Source organism: Podarcis bocagei, assembly GCF_964188305.1.
Source record: "Podarcis bocagei genome assembly, chromosome: 2".
Lineage (NCBI taxonomy): Eukaryota > Metazoa > Chordata > Lepidosauria > Squamata > Lacertidae > Podarcis > Podarcis bocagei.
The window spans coordinates 63,561,987-63,574,453 of NC_138126.1; the positions used below are offsets into that span (position 1 = coordinate 63,561,987).

General features: G+C 45.5%; 1 long non-coding RNA gene across 1 annotated transcript; it reads right to left on the bottom strand.

Annotated features, from left to right (window-relative positions):
* Positions 1 to 655: 655 nt before the first annotated feature.
* LOC308582323 lies at positions 656 to 12,236 on the bottom strand. Its single transcript, XR_014005625.1, has 2 exons — positions 9,809 to 12,236; positions 656 to 898 (listed from the first exon to the last, which is right to left on the bottom strand). It is a non-coding gene; the product is annotated as an uncharacterized lncRNA (long non-coding RNA).
* Between the last annotated feature and the right edge of the window lie 231 nt (positions 12,237 to 12,467).

The window sequence follows — 12,467 nt, forward strand, 5'->3', positions numbered from 1 at the left end:
CCTTGGCAGCCTGGCTCAAATACAGTTCAGAGGAGATGGGTGCTCCTTGCCAGCCCCAAACAACTTTAGGAACTTTCAGGCTGGGGCCAAAAGCCCTATGTCCTTATTGCCCATTCTGAGCCTCCCTTTGCTGCTTCCCACCTTCCTTCCCCCTTGGTAGCAAGGCCTGCCTGTTTACAGAGAGCATTCAGAGGGCTTATCAGTGGGATGCATGGGAAATCCAGGTAGTTGTTTTGTGCAGCAGCCTGGAGTGGGGATGAAGGGAAGGACATGCTTGCAGTGCCACCCAAGGTGACAGCTTCCTGGCCCTTATCAGCTCTGCTCCTGCATGCACATACCCATAGCAAGGGCAGAGCACGTTTTAATTCAACAGGAAAAAGTGCTTCCAGCCATAGACCAGTTCCTGGGATTAGTGTTGTTGTGGCCTCTGGGTGTCCATCCTTTGTTAACCTGATTGCTTGTTGCTAGTCAGGGATGATTGGTTAATGTTTCCTCAATGAGAGCTAATGATTGGACATGTTTTCCTTAATGGGCAATTTATCTGCATGGCAAGGAGGTCTGAAATCAGTGCTCAGGCATGGATAGAAAGGAAAGAAGAAGACATATGAGAGATGCAGAGCTGCTTGGTCTATTAGAAAATCCAAAATCAACCTACTAGGACAGTACTCTTTTTTTAAAACAGCAACAACCAAACCCTCACAATGTAATGAGCAAGCTCCTGAGTTCTATGAAAGTCTCAGTCAGGTAGGAGAGAGAGTTGTGGGTTTAGTTGGCCTGGAATCAGACTGGTGGGAGTGCAGAGATCCACACTGTTGTTTAGATCAACTGGTGCAGGTACAGCTGTAGCTCTGGTGCTGTAGGAGGCTATTTGTTTCCACAATGTGTGCAGCTTGTATTCCTGTAAATAACAGAAATATTACAAAGACACCACTACTCTCCAGGGCTCTGTCTCTCATCCAAAGCAAAGTAAACCCTGTAACACTGCCGCTGAACTTCTCACCCCTGGGAGAAATGGAGAATGCTGCACAGAGTACTTTCCTGATCTAATTCACCCCATCCAAAGCCACATTCGGCTATTGGTTATGTTTGCCCCTGTGAGGAAAGTAGGTTTAGGGGAAATTTTGAATCTGGAAAGCTGTGTGGAGAAAGGGTTAAATCTCCTCCCAACACCACAGCCCTGAACTAACCCCCCCCCAGCTTGCTCCGAAGGGAGGGGTGTTGTTGGAAATACTAGTCACAGATGATAGTGATGATTCAATTGATTACCCACCCTTCACTATTATGTCATAGGGCACGTCGGAGGAATTTAAAATTCAGCATTTAAAACTTTGAAAATAAATTGCAGTCACAGGAATAGATTTGTGTCTGCCTCTCATATTTTACCCTATGTGGGTCTGCTTTTTATCTTTGGCTCTAAGGACTATACCCAAGAGTGTCAAACAGGGCAATGGAGCAGGCAAGGCCAGGTAGGGGAGCAGTGAACAAGCCCCCTTCCTCCCTTAACAAGATACCCTTCACTGTTATTGTCAGCATGCATGGGGATGTGGGATCAAGGCACCAGCACATTTTGTATGTGATTTATCTCCCTTGGCAAACAGCCAGGTGGAATCAGGAAAGCATGGGGCAAGACTAATTGAAGAATAGGGTCAGAAGAACTAAACCAACCCCCTTGTATTGGGCCTGGAGACTTCCAGTCTGCCCTGATTGGATTATAGTTGAGATGCCTGCAGCAGCCTTGGCAGAAAGTAAAAATGGGCAAACCTACATCTTCCATACTGGTTGCTGCACTGACACCTTCTGGATTTCCATCTATATTTTAAAAACACCACGGCTGATTGTTTGGGATGCAGATATGGCTGTCAGAACCTGCCCCACCAACAATCAATTTAGGTAAGGGCTGCTTGCCAGAGCAAAGGCCTGCCAGTGTGAACTATAGCAGCAAGGTCCCGCTCAGTTTAGACCAGAGCTTTCCAAACTGTGTGTTGTGACAAGTTAGTGTGTCGGCTGCAGTGTGTAGGTGTGTCACGTGAATGCTCCCCACGCTCCTCCCAGGGCTGGAAGGGGGTTGATTTGGTTTGCTAGTAAAACTGCATCACTGTGTCACGAAATGTTGCATGTCTAAAAAGTGTGTCACTAACATGAAAAGTTTGGAAAGTTCTGGTTTAGACCCTAGTCATCAGCCTGCACCACATTCACAGCTACCAGCCTGCCTGTGAGTAGAACTGGAGGAACCAAAATACGGCATGTCAAAGAAGCAAGAGAGCAGAATGAGAGGGAATCTGGGAAAACATTCACAGAGGTGGTCAGTTGGAGGATCCAAAAACAGAATGGCAAAGGCTGGTGGTCAAGTTTAAAGAGCAATGTAGAGAGATGTGATAGATGAGGAGAGAAATAGTATTGTCCCAATCCTGGTTCCTATTAAAGGGAGAAGGTTTATTTGTCCAAAGCTAAGGCTTGGGTCATCACAGCAAAGGCAGTTTCACAGGGCTGTTTAGTGCCAAAATAATTACTAATTAAATGTGAGCAATGGGGAAGAGGCAGCCGCACAATCCAAAGGGACTAATCGAAGGCTCCAGACTCTCTCAGGGCACCTGGCATAATAATCGCCTCTGATTGATTAGTTCAGCTGGTCAGCTGACAAGGGCATTAGTCACATGACTCCAGCCCTCCGGAGCGATGGAATGCATGTGGCTGACCGCGCTGGTCTGTGTAAATGGATTATTACTCCAAGTAATTAAGATGGAATTAAAAATTAATTCTTTTCTACAGAGCGATTGCATTTCAATGGATAAGCTGGATGTTACAGCCTTTGTGTGATTTTTCTCTAAATTAAATTGGATTGTGTCGGGTGGGGGAGATTGGACGGGGATTAACCGCCTGTTAAACGACTTGCATGAGAAATGAGCATGGACTGAGATGTCTTGGTCTGATGAGATACTCAGCGGGGCCTCTCTTTGTTTGGCTGGCAACCATCCTTTCCTTGTCTGGGCTTTGTGGTGTAGTCATGCCTTCTTGGCCCAAGTGGGACGTTATCTACTATAACACATCCTATCAGCCTTTATGAGGCAAAACTAGGGCTTCAGGGATCCAAGGTCTTCCTGAGAGCAGCAATCAATGGCCAAAGAAACACTTATTCATTCAAACGATTTATAGACCATCTTATAACCAAAGTTCTCTGGGAGGCTTACAGGGATTGAAACAAACAAAACGACATCAAAACACAGCTAATAAAATATCGCTATTTAAAAATTCTTCAAAACCTAGAGCAACACTAAGAGAGAATTTGCAAAATTCAATTAAAACAAGGGTGAAGCACTAAAACTGCTAGCACATTTGCAAAGCTAAACTGAGTCCGGTATGGTTTCAAGTTTGATGGGGAACCATGTGTTGAGATTCCTGCATTGCAGGGGGTTGGACTAGATGACCCTCAGGATCCCTTCCAATTCCATGATAATATGCTTCTAAGGTGAAGAAAAATTAAAATCCAGAGATTTAAAGTAGTATCAAACTATAAACATAATTTACAAAGCCCAAGAAAATTAAAAGGTCTTTGCATGGCACTTTGAAGGACATTAATAAGGTGTCAGATGGGAGAGCGTTCCACAACTAAGGGGCCACTTAGAGTAGATTGTCGGATGACAGTCTCAAGGAGCTACACGAGAGAAGAGGTGTTCCTTCAGATACACCAGTGGCCCCAAGCTGAGAAGGGCTTTGAAGGCCAAAACCAACACTTTGATCTGGGAATAATAATAATAATAATAATAATAATAATAATAATAATAATAATAATAACAATTTATTATTTATACCCCACCCATCTCTGGGCGGTTCCCAACTGAATACAGCATTAAACATTAAAAACTTCCCTAAACGGGGCTGTCTTCAGATGTCTTCTAAAGGTAAGATAGTTGCTTATTTCCTTGACATCTGATGGAAGGACGTTCCACAGGGCGGGTGCCACTACCGAGAAGGCCCTCTGCCTGGTTCCCTGTAACCTTGCAGTGAGGGAACTGCCAGAAGGCCCTCAGCACTGAACCTCAGTGGGGGTAGAGACGCTCCTTCAGGTATACAGGGGATGTTAGCAATTTCACTCCTCCAGTGCTGCAGATGAGATTGTTGTAAATCACATGCCTGTCTGGGACGACTCTGGGAAAGGAATACACTTATCTCTTCCGCTGACGGTACTATTACACTGTACTTTCGCTTTTATTTGTTTGTTTGTTCTCTTGGAGCTGGAGAGAACGGACGCCATTATGCTTTTGTCTGTACATAGTGTGTAAATAAGTAGATTAGCTCTACAATGTCTCACTCTTCTTGCTGTGTTATGCCAGAAGATTAGTGTACATGTATCAATATTATGTATGTTGCTAGAAGTGCACTGGAAGAGAAGGGAGATGCCTTTTCCAGAGCTGCGCGTACCAGAGGACACTCAGAGATCCAGGGGCTTGCAGGCACTCCCAGAGTGTTTTTCCAACAGGGCCGAGGCTATTTAGGGCTTTAAAGGTCAGCACCAACACTTTGAATTGTGCTCAGAAATGTACTGGGAGCCAATGTAGGTTTTTCAGGACCAGTGTTATATGGTCTTGGCGGCCACTCCCAGTCACCAGTCTAGCTGCCACATTCTGGATTAATTGCAATTTCCGAGTCACCTTCAAAGGTAGTCCCAAGTATTGGCAAACGATGGATGAGGAGGTAAAGTCGGTTATGATACATTGGGCCAGAGACTTTGGTTATAACATACAATTGGCTGACTGGGAAAAAGTATGGAATGAGAATTTGAAATTTACCGCATGTACGGCGTTAAAGGGAAATGTTATGAAAATGGTATACAGATGGTACATAACACCGGTTAAGTTAGCAAAAATGTTCAAAACATGTAATAAGTGTTGGAAATGTAAAGAAAAAGAAGGATCTTTTTTCCATATGTGGTGGGAATGTAAGAAGGTAAAGGGTTTCTGGGAAATGATATATAATGAGTTAAAAAAGATGTTTAAATATACATTTGTAAAGAAACCAGAAGCCTTTTTGTTAGGAATAACTGGAAGAGAGATAAATAGAAGGGATTATAAACTTTTCCAATACGCAGTAACAGCGGCAAGAATATTAATGGCCCAAAAATGGAAACAAGAGGAGTTACCGACCCTTGAAGAATGGAGAATGAAACTTACGGACTATGCAGAACTGGATAAATTGACTGGGAAGATTAGATACCAACGTGATCACAGGTTCATTGAGGACTGGGGAAAGTTTACAGATTATCTGAAAAGCATATGTGATGAACAGACAACGCTAGTAGGATTTAAAGAGGCTTTGTGAGAGTAAAAGATGTATTGTAAAAAAGAAGTAGTTCTGAAAAGGATATATTAAATGGCAATATTAGAAAATGCATTAAAATAGAAAATATGGATGATTGGTGGAAAAGCTGGTGGAAGTCCAAAAAGTTGAAATTTGTGAATATTGTTTGGGATGGCGAATTTGTAAAAGGAAAATTTAATACAAATTATTAATAAAAAAAAAGGTAGTCCCAAGTAGAGTGCATTGCAGTAGTCCAAGTGAGCGATAACTAGAGCATGCACCACTCTGGTGAGACAGTCTGTGGGCAGGTAGGGTCTCAGCCTGCGTACCAGATGGAGCTGGTAGACAGCTGCCCTGGACACAGAATTGACATGCACCTCCATGGACAGCTGTGAGTCCAAAATGACTCCCAGGCTGCACACCTGGTCCTTCAGGGGAACAGTTACCCAATTCAGGACCAGCAAGTCCTCCACACCAGCCCTCCCCCTGTCCCCCAAGAACAGTATTTCTGTCTTGTCAGGATTCAACCTCAATCTGTTAGCTGCCATCCATCCTCCCACCGCCTCCAGACACTCACACAGGACCTTCACCACCCTCACGGATTCTGATTTAAAGGAGAGGTAGAGCTGGGTATCATCCACATATTGATGAATACCCAGCCCAAACCCCCTGATGATCTCTCCCAGTGGCTTCATATAAATGTTAAAAAGCATGGGGGAGAGGACAGAACCCTGAGGCACCCCACAAGTGAGAGCCCAAGGGTCTGAACACTCATCCCCCAACACCACTTTCTGGATATGGCCCAGGAGAAAATGGACTGAGAGCCAGCAAAGATAGCAAACTACTGGCACAATATGTTCATAACACACAGCCCGTCAGACCTATTGATACTGACTGAAACTTACCAATCATTGTGAACAATGCCTCCTGGTAATTGAAGCTAGAGGTGATCAGGCCATAGATCACTCTCTCTGTTCAGGTAGGGTAGCAGCTGATAGAAGGCACTGATAGAAGGAGCCTTGAGTGACAAAGATGGATCAACGAGCACCTCCAAACTTGGTTGTCTACGATGAGCGCAACCTCCTCCAGAACATGACTTGCCTGAGCAGATGACTCACCTCCTAACAGTTACAACATGTGTCCTGCTGGATCAGGCCACTGGCACTTCTAGTCCAGCATCCTGTTCTCAGTGGCCAACCCAATGTCCCCAGGAAGCCCACAAGCAGGACCTAGGCAAAACAGCCCTCTTCCCACTTGCAATTGCCAGCAGCTGATATTCAGCATACTGCCTCCAAGGGTGAAGGTAGAGCACAGCCATCATGGCCAGTAGCCACGAATATCCTTATCCTCCATGAATTTGATGAATCCTCTTTTAAAGCCATCCAAGTTGGCAACCACCAATCTACTTTCTTTTGTCTATCCAGAAGAGAAGTGCTTTCTTTTGTATGCCCTCAGCTTCATTACAAAACCCAGAATTGCACCCAAATGCCTTCATCTGTTTTCTGGATTGAGCCTCAGTATGCTCACCCATGTCCAGCCCATTATTGCAGCCAGGCACTGACTAAGTGCCGTAGCCAGGCACTGTGTGTAGAAAAGAAGCCCTGCGTCATCGTTTCAGCAATCATCTGACAAAATCTGAATAGGATTTTCAGTCATCAGTGAGCACATCTTCAGTGCCCCACATAGCTCTTTTACTCTCTCTATGATGAACAGAAGCCAAATAAATCTTGCCCAAAAGCAAATCCTTGCAATTGTGCTGGATTTGCATAATACATACAGGTTGCAGGATGCAGCTTTCTTGGCCCAGAATTTTGATGGTTTTTTAAAATATATGCTGCAATGATTATTCATCTACATAAGAGATGAGCGCCACCACTTGTAGCTCTGCTCTAAAAAGCTTTGCTGGAGTTGGGAATGGATTCATTCTCTGGAGTGGGATGCAATATGGAATCTAGAATGCAATCAGCAATCCACTCCAGCCAGGGACGTGCAGTAGCATCATGTACTTGGGTGACATTTCTCAGTTTGCACAAGCCCTCTCAGCTCATGCTCTGAGACCATGAAGATGACAAGGAGTCAGCGACGTTATCAAGCCACCTGGCTTGCAATGTAAAACCTAGCAACCATGGCCAAAGGCCATCCTCTCCTCCCATGCTCCTCCCTAAACGGACTCGGCCCAGTAAACCTGAAGGAGCGTCTCCACCCCCATTGTTTGGCCCAGCCACTGAGGTCCAGCACCGAGGGCCTTCTGGCGGTTCCCTCACTGTGAGAAGCCAAGTTACAGGGAACCAGGCAGAGGGCCTTCTCGGTAGTGGCACCCGCCCTGTGGAATGCCCTCCCACCAGATGTCAAAGAAATAAACAATTATCTGACTTTTAGAAGACATCTGAAGGCAGCCTTGTTTAGGAAAGTTTTTAATATTTGATGAATTATTGTATTTAATATTTTGCTGGAAACCACAAAGAGTGGTTGGGGAAATCCAACCAGATAGGTGGGGTATAAATAAATTATTATTATTATTATTATTATTATTATTATTATTATTATTATTGAAACAGAGTTTGCCAAAATGTTGTAGGTTCTGAGTTGGTTCCAGAAACCACTGTGCTCCGACTGGAACCTGGATTTCCAGGCTGAATTCACCTCCTAGGTCTGCATATGTCTACAGGCATATATTCACAGAGAATGACTTGATCAGATGCAGCCAGCAACTCAAATATAGCTCCACATGTGATGCTGGGATGCCATGCAGTGCTGCAGATTAAAGTGGCAGATATTTGGGTTGATTTTGTAGCTTTAATAGAGTAGCCAGGCAGCATTAAATGTAAATGTCACACTTATTAATGGGACCAAATTAATGAACATAGGAGGGTGGCCTCAGGTAAATCATATTCTGGGGACATAATATGCAGACATAACAGAAGATAGGCAACAACCACTAATGAAGCCCCCAGCCACTAACAGCTCAGTTGGATAGAGTGTGGTGCTGATAACACCAAGGTTGCTTGCTCAATCCCCCTATGGGACAAGTTCCACATTCCAGCATTGCAGGGGGTTGGACTAGATGATCCTCAGGGTTCCTTCCAACTCTAGAATTCTATTATTCTAATGGCCAGTGGGAAACTCCCGGCATCTCAACACAGTGGGTTGCTAGTGCTTACCAAGCGGGAGAGGAGAGGGGCACGAGGAGCTTGACCCAGTGCAGCATTTGGTTCTGAGACCATCAGAGTGATGCCAACATTACGGACCACACTGTGCCAAGCACCCTAGGCCTTTCCCCTCTCTTCTTGGTAAGCACTAGCAACCTGCTGTGTTGAGAAACTGGGACAGGATTTTGTTCCGCACCCAGTCTGACATCTACGTGAAACCACTGAAGAGAGTGAGTGGCTCGTGTTCACCTAGCAAGCTTTGCTGCTCAACTGGAATTTGAACTGAGCCCATCCCAGTCAAAATCCAACACTCTAACCACTACAGCATGCTGCTTCTCCTAGTGGCTGCTCCCTTGTCACAAGTCAAAGAAGCAGTGGCCAGTTTCCCAGGTGACAGTCTCAGGAAATAAGTCTGATGACATGTAACTCTACCAGCTTGCTAAGCTAAGCAGATGTGGGTCTGGTTAGCATCTGGATGGGAGACCAACTGGAACCCCATGTAGCACTGAGTAGATAATTTGGGGTGAGAAAGATATAATATGCTGCAAATAAATAAATGCAATAAGAGTGAGGAACAGAATACAGTATTGACTGTCCAGCAATGTCTGGATGCTGGACTGGACTTGGTGGAGAAGAGGACAACTACACACTCACAAACACGCACAGCCAAACAGGTTGCGAGGATGAAAAGTGGGGGTAGAGAGCAATGTACACCTGTCAGCCTGAACTCCTTGGAGGAAGGGTACATTAAAAATATATATACATAAATATGTGCTGGGATTTTTAAATGAAGATGAATGCCTACCTCATACTGGAGACTCCCAGGCACCCCCACGACCCTCCCTCCAATTGATCGGGAGCCTTGAGTATATTGGTGAAATGCCCACTTATCCCCAGAACATAACATCTCCGCTGAACCGGTCCCACTGAAACGGCGCCACTTCCCGCAGAACACCTCTGGGCCTTTTGATTTCGAAACGGCGGCCGAATATTTACATATGCCTCCGTTTGGGTTTAGTCTATAGACTACGGGCGAGACTTAAATCTAGAGCAATATTTGCCTTTGATTCCTTAACCTGGAAGGTCGCCCCTTCATTAGCGCGTCTTGCGCGGCCCCTTCCTCCTGGCCTTTCCTTTGACTAGTTTAGCCTCTATTAATCATGCATGTGGAACTCCTCATTTGCAAAGTGTGGCGCTCATCCCTGAAGAAGGAGGCCATTATCATTCCCAGAGCAGCACGCAGACAGAGAGCGCGGAAAGAAGGAGTAGCCAGCCCCAGAGACCCCAGAACTGTGTGGGGCGCAGCCTGTGGAGCGGACGGGGACCCGGGTCCCAAGGCCCAGTCAGTGCCCCTTTCGCTTAACTGGAAATGCTGCGACATCCACGACGCCCAGATGGCGCGGTCTCCTCTCCCGCTTCCTCCTCAGCAAAGCACCGGATTCAAGGGAAGGAGGTTGGCTCTGCAGCGCACCGCTCGGCGGCCAGCGACAGCCAGGAGAAGTCCCAGGCGCATGTCGGCCTTCAGGGCTTCGCCGGGGCTCAAACTTCAGCATCTTGTGCGCGCATGAAAAGTCCTCAGCCCCCCTGACTTCTCTCCGTTACCTTCCCTCGGGCGGCGGCGGTCAGAAAGGGGCCGCGGCGCTTCGAGGGTTTTCTAAACTCCTATCAAATATTTAACTAGGTATCTGCGCTCATGTATAATGAATAGCTCGGCCCCGCGCCTGCCGGCCGGCCTGCCTGCCTGCTCGCTCACTCACTCACTTGTGGTGTTTAAGGAAGTGGAATATTGTTATTAAACGCCATTGTATTAGCCGAGCTGCTGCAGGCGGCCCGACGGAGTTACAGGCGGAGAAGGACGCGCGGGCTAATAAACAACGCATTATGCGGGCAGACGGGCCGCCGGCTCCTGCTGCCGCTTTGCGAGCGGGCAGGCGGGGCGAGGGAAGAATCTCCTTGATCAAGGAAAGGCAAGGAATGACTATGGCTACCTGCTGAAAATTCTCCCCAATTAAATTACGCTCAGGCTCATCCGGCCAGGCCAGCATGGCAATAGGGGAGAGTTTCTATTTGCAAATCAAAGCAGTGCTGGAACCAGACACCGTCCATTGCAGGGAGTTACCCGTTGGGTCCTCCCTATTCTACCATTCTGTGATTCTATTCCTGGGCCTGGTTGTGGAGGGCTGTCTGCAAACTATCAAGTGCATCTTGCGTTCCTAACAGGGGAAAAGGCAGGATATAAATAAATACTGTTATAATAAAGACCTTCCTGGAGTTTCTGAGGTGGGTTTATTCAGCCCAAGGAGGTTAGTGCTTTAGCAGTATGTAAAATGTCCTGTACTGCAAAGGGCTTAGGTTATGAAAAATGGAACATTGTTAGAGAGAATGAGTTTTAGAAGTTTGAGCAAGCTTTTGAATTCCACAGAGCTTTTTCTTGGACTGGACATTAAGCTGAGGAAGAGTTCTGTCAATCTTAAAACCTCTCTCACTGAGTTATGTATTGATGAGAACCAAAGGTAAATACAAGAAGCTGCCTTACACTATCATATCACTGGTCCACATAGCCCAGTGTTGTTTTATCTGACAGGCAGAATTCGCTGCAGAAGAGATCCTTCCCAGCCCTGCTAGTTGAGAACCCTTTCTTGTTTTGTGATGGTGAGGATTGAACCCAGTGGTCTAGCAGACCACACACTCTAGCACTAAGCAATGATGATCCTTCACAAATAAAGGTATGTTCTCACTTTTCCATGGAGCAGGAACTTATCAGGAAATTAAAGCCAGAAGCAAAATGGGGGGCACAGCAATGGTACAGCACTATGTTAATGAGCTCTGCTGGGGGGTATATCTGTGATCATGGTGAAGGTGATTACCCCAGAAGGTAGGGAATGGAATGGAACAGAATAAAACTTTGGTCTAGAGACTCTGGCTCATGATGAAAATAGGCCTGAATGCCTGTCGTGAGGGTGGAACTGTTTTTCTGTCAGCAGTGTGAGAAGCAGAAATGTGCACAAGGCCTTAGTCGAGCTAAGGCAATGCACCAGTGTGAGGAAGGTACAAGATGTGTTACTCTATGTGACTTGCAGTGTTGGGTGACCTTCATGAACCTCCCTGAACCTCAAAAAGGCTTCGGGTCATATTAACCCCTAAAACAACGGAAGACTGCTTCTGCCAATGTTTGTCCTGTGACCTGTCATTTACCAGTACAAAACCAATTTTAGTTGCAAACAACAGGGGAATTAAAAGGAACCAATCAGCTCACAAGAAAATGTTTTATGTGAAGCTGGGAAACAGAAGGAACAAGTCTCCTCAATGGGCTTCATCTCTTTTCTATACAAGAAGCTTTTTCTGATCTTTTTTGTGTTGAAACTTTTCTCTGGAACACACACATACACACACACACACGGAAAATTTTGCTTTTAGATTCCATTCTTGCTGCTTTTAATAATTTACACTGGGTTAAGTGTTTTCTGATAACTTTCCCACATACTTTTTGTACAGCTCTGATAATTCCACACCCCCCCCCCAGGTGCAGTTCAGACTTCACTATTTTATTTTTCTTTAATTTTTACCTGGACACATTTTCTGTTTTGATTTTGCTGGATCCCATATCCTAAACTCCACTGACATCTAGTAACATGCATCCATGGGAGCCTGTTATCTATAATTTCATTCTGGATTGACAGCTATGTTCTTCTGTTTATTATTTCTCTCTTCCCCAAGATTCACTCATGTATACTGTGCTGTTGATTTCTCCTCGATACTATTATGCTTATATCTTTCATAAACTGAACTTCCTTCACTGGTCTTCTGCTATAATGTATTTAAAATAAAAGTTTCTAAACAGCTTTTGGCCTCTCAAATTCTGTCTGGTCACCACCCACTTGCCCATTGGAGCAATTTAAGAACCTCGTTTTCATTGCTACATTTCAGCTGCAAAAAAATCCCCCAGAGGTTTCTACACTCCCAGCCACCTGCATCTGTCTGTCTTCCCTCCAGGTAAGCAAGAGTCATTATCGCAGCTCAAGG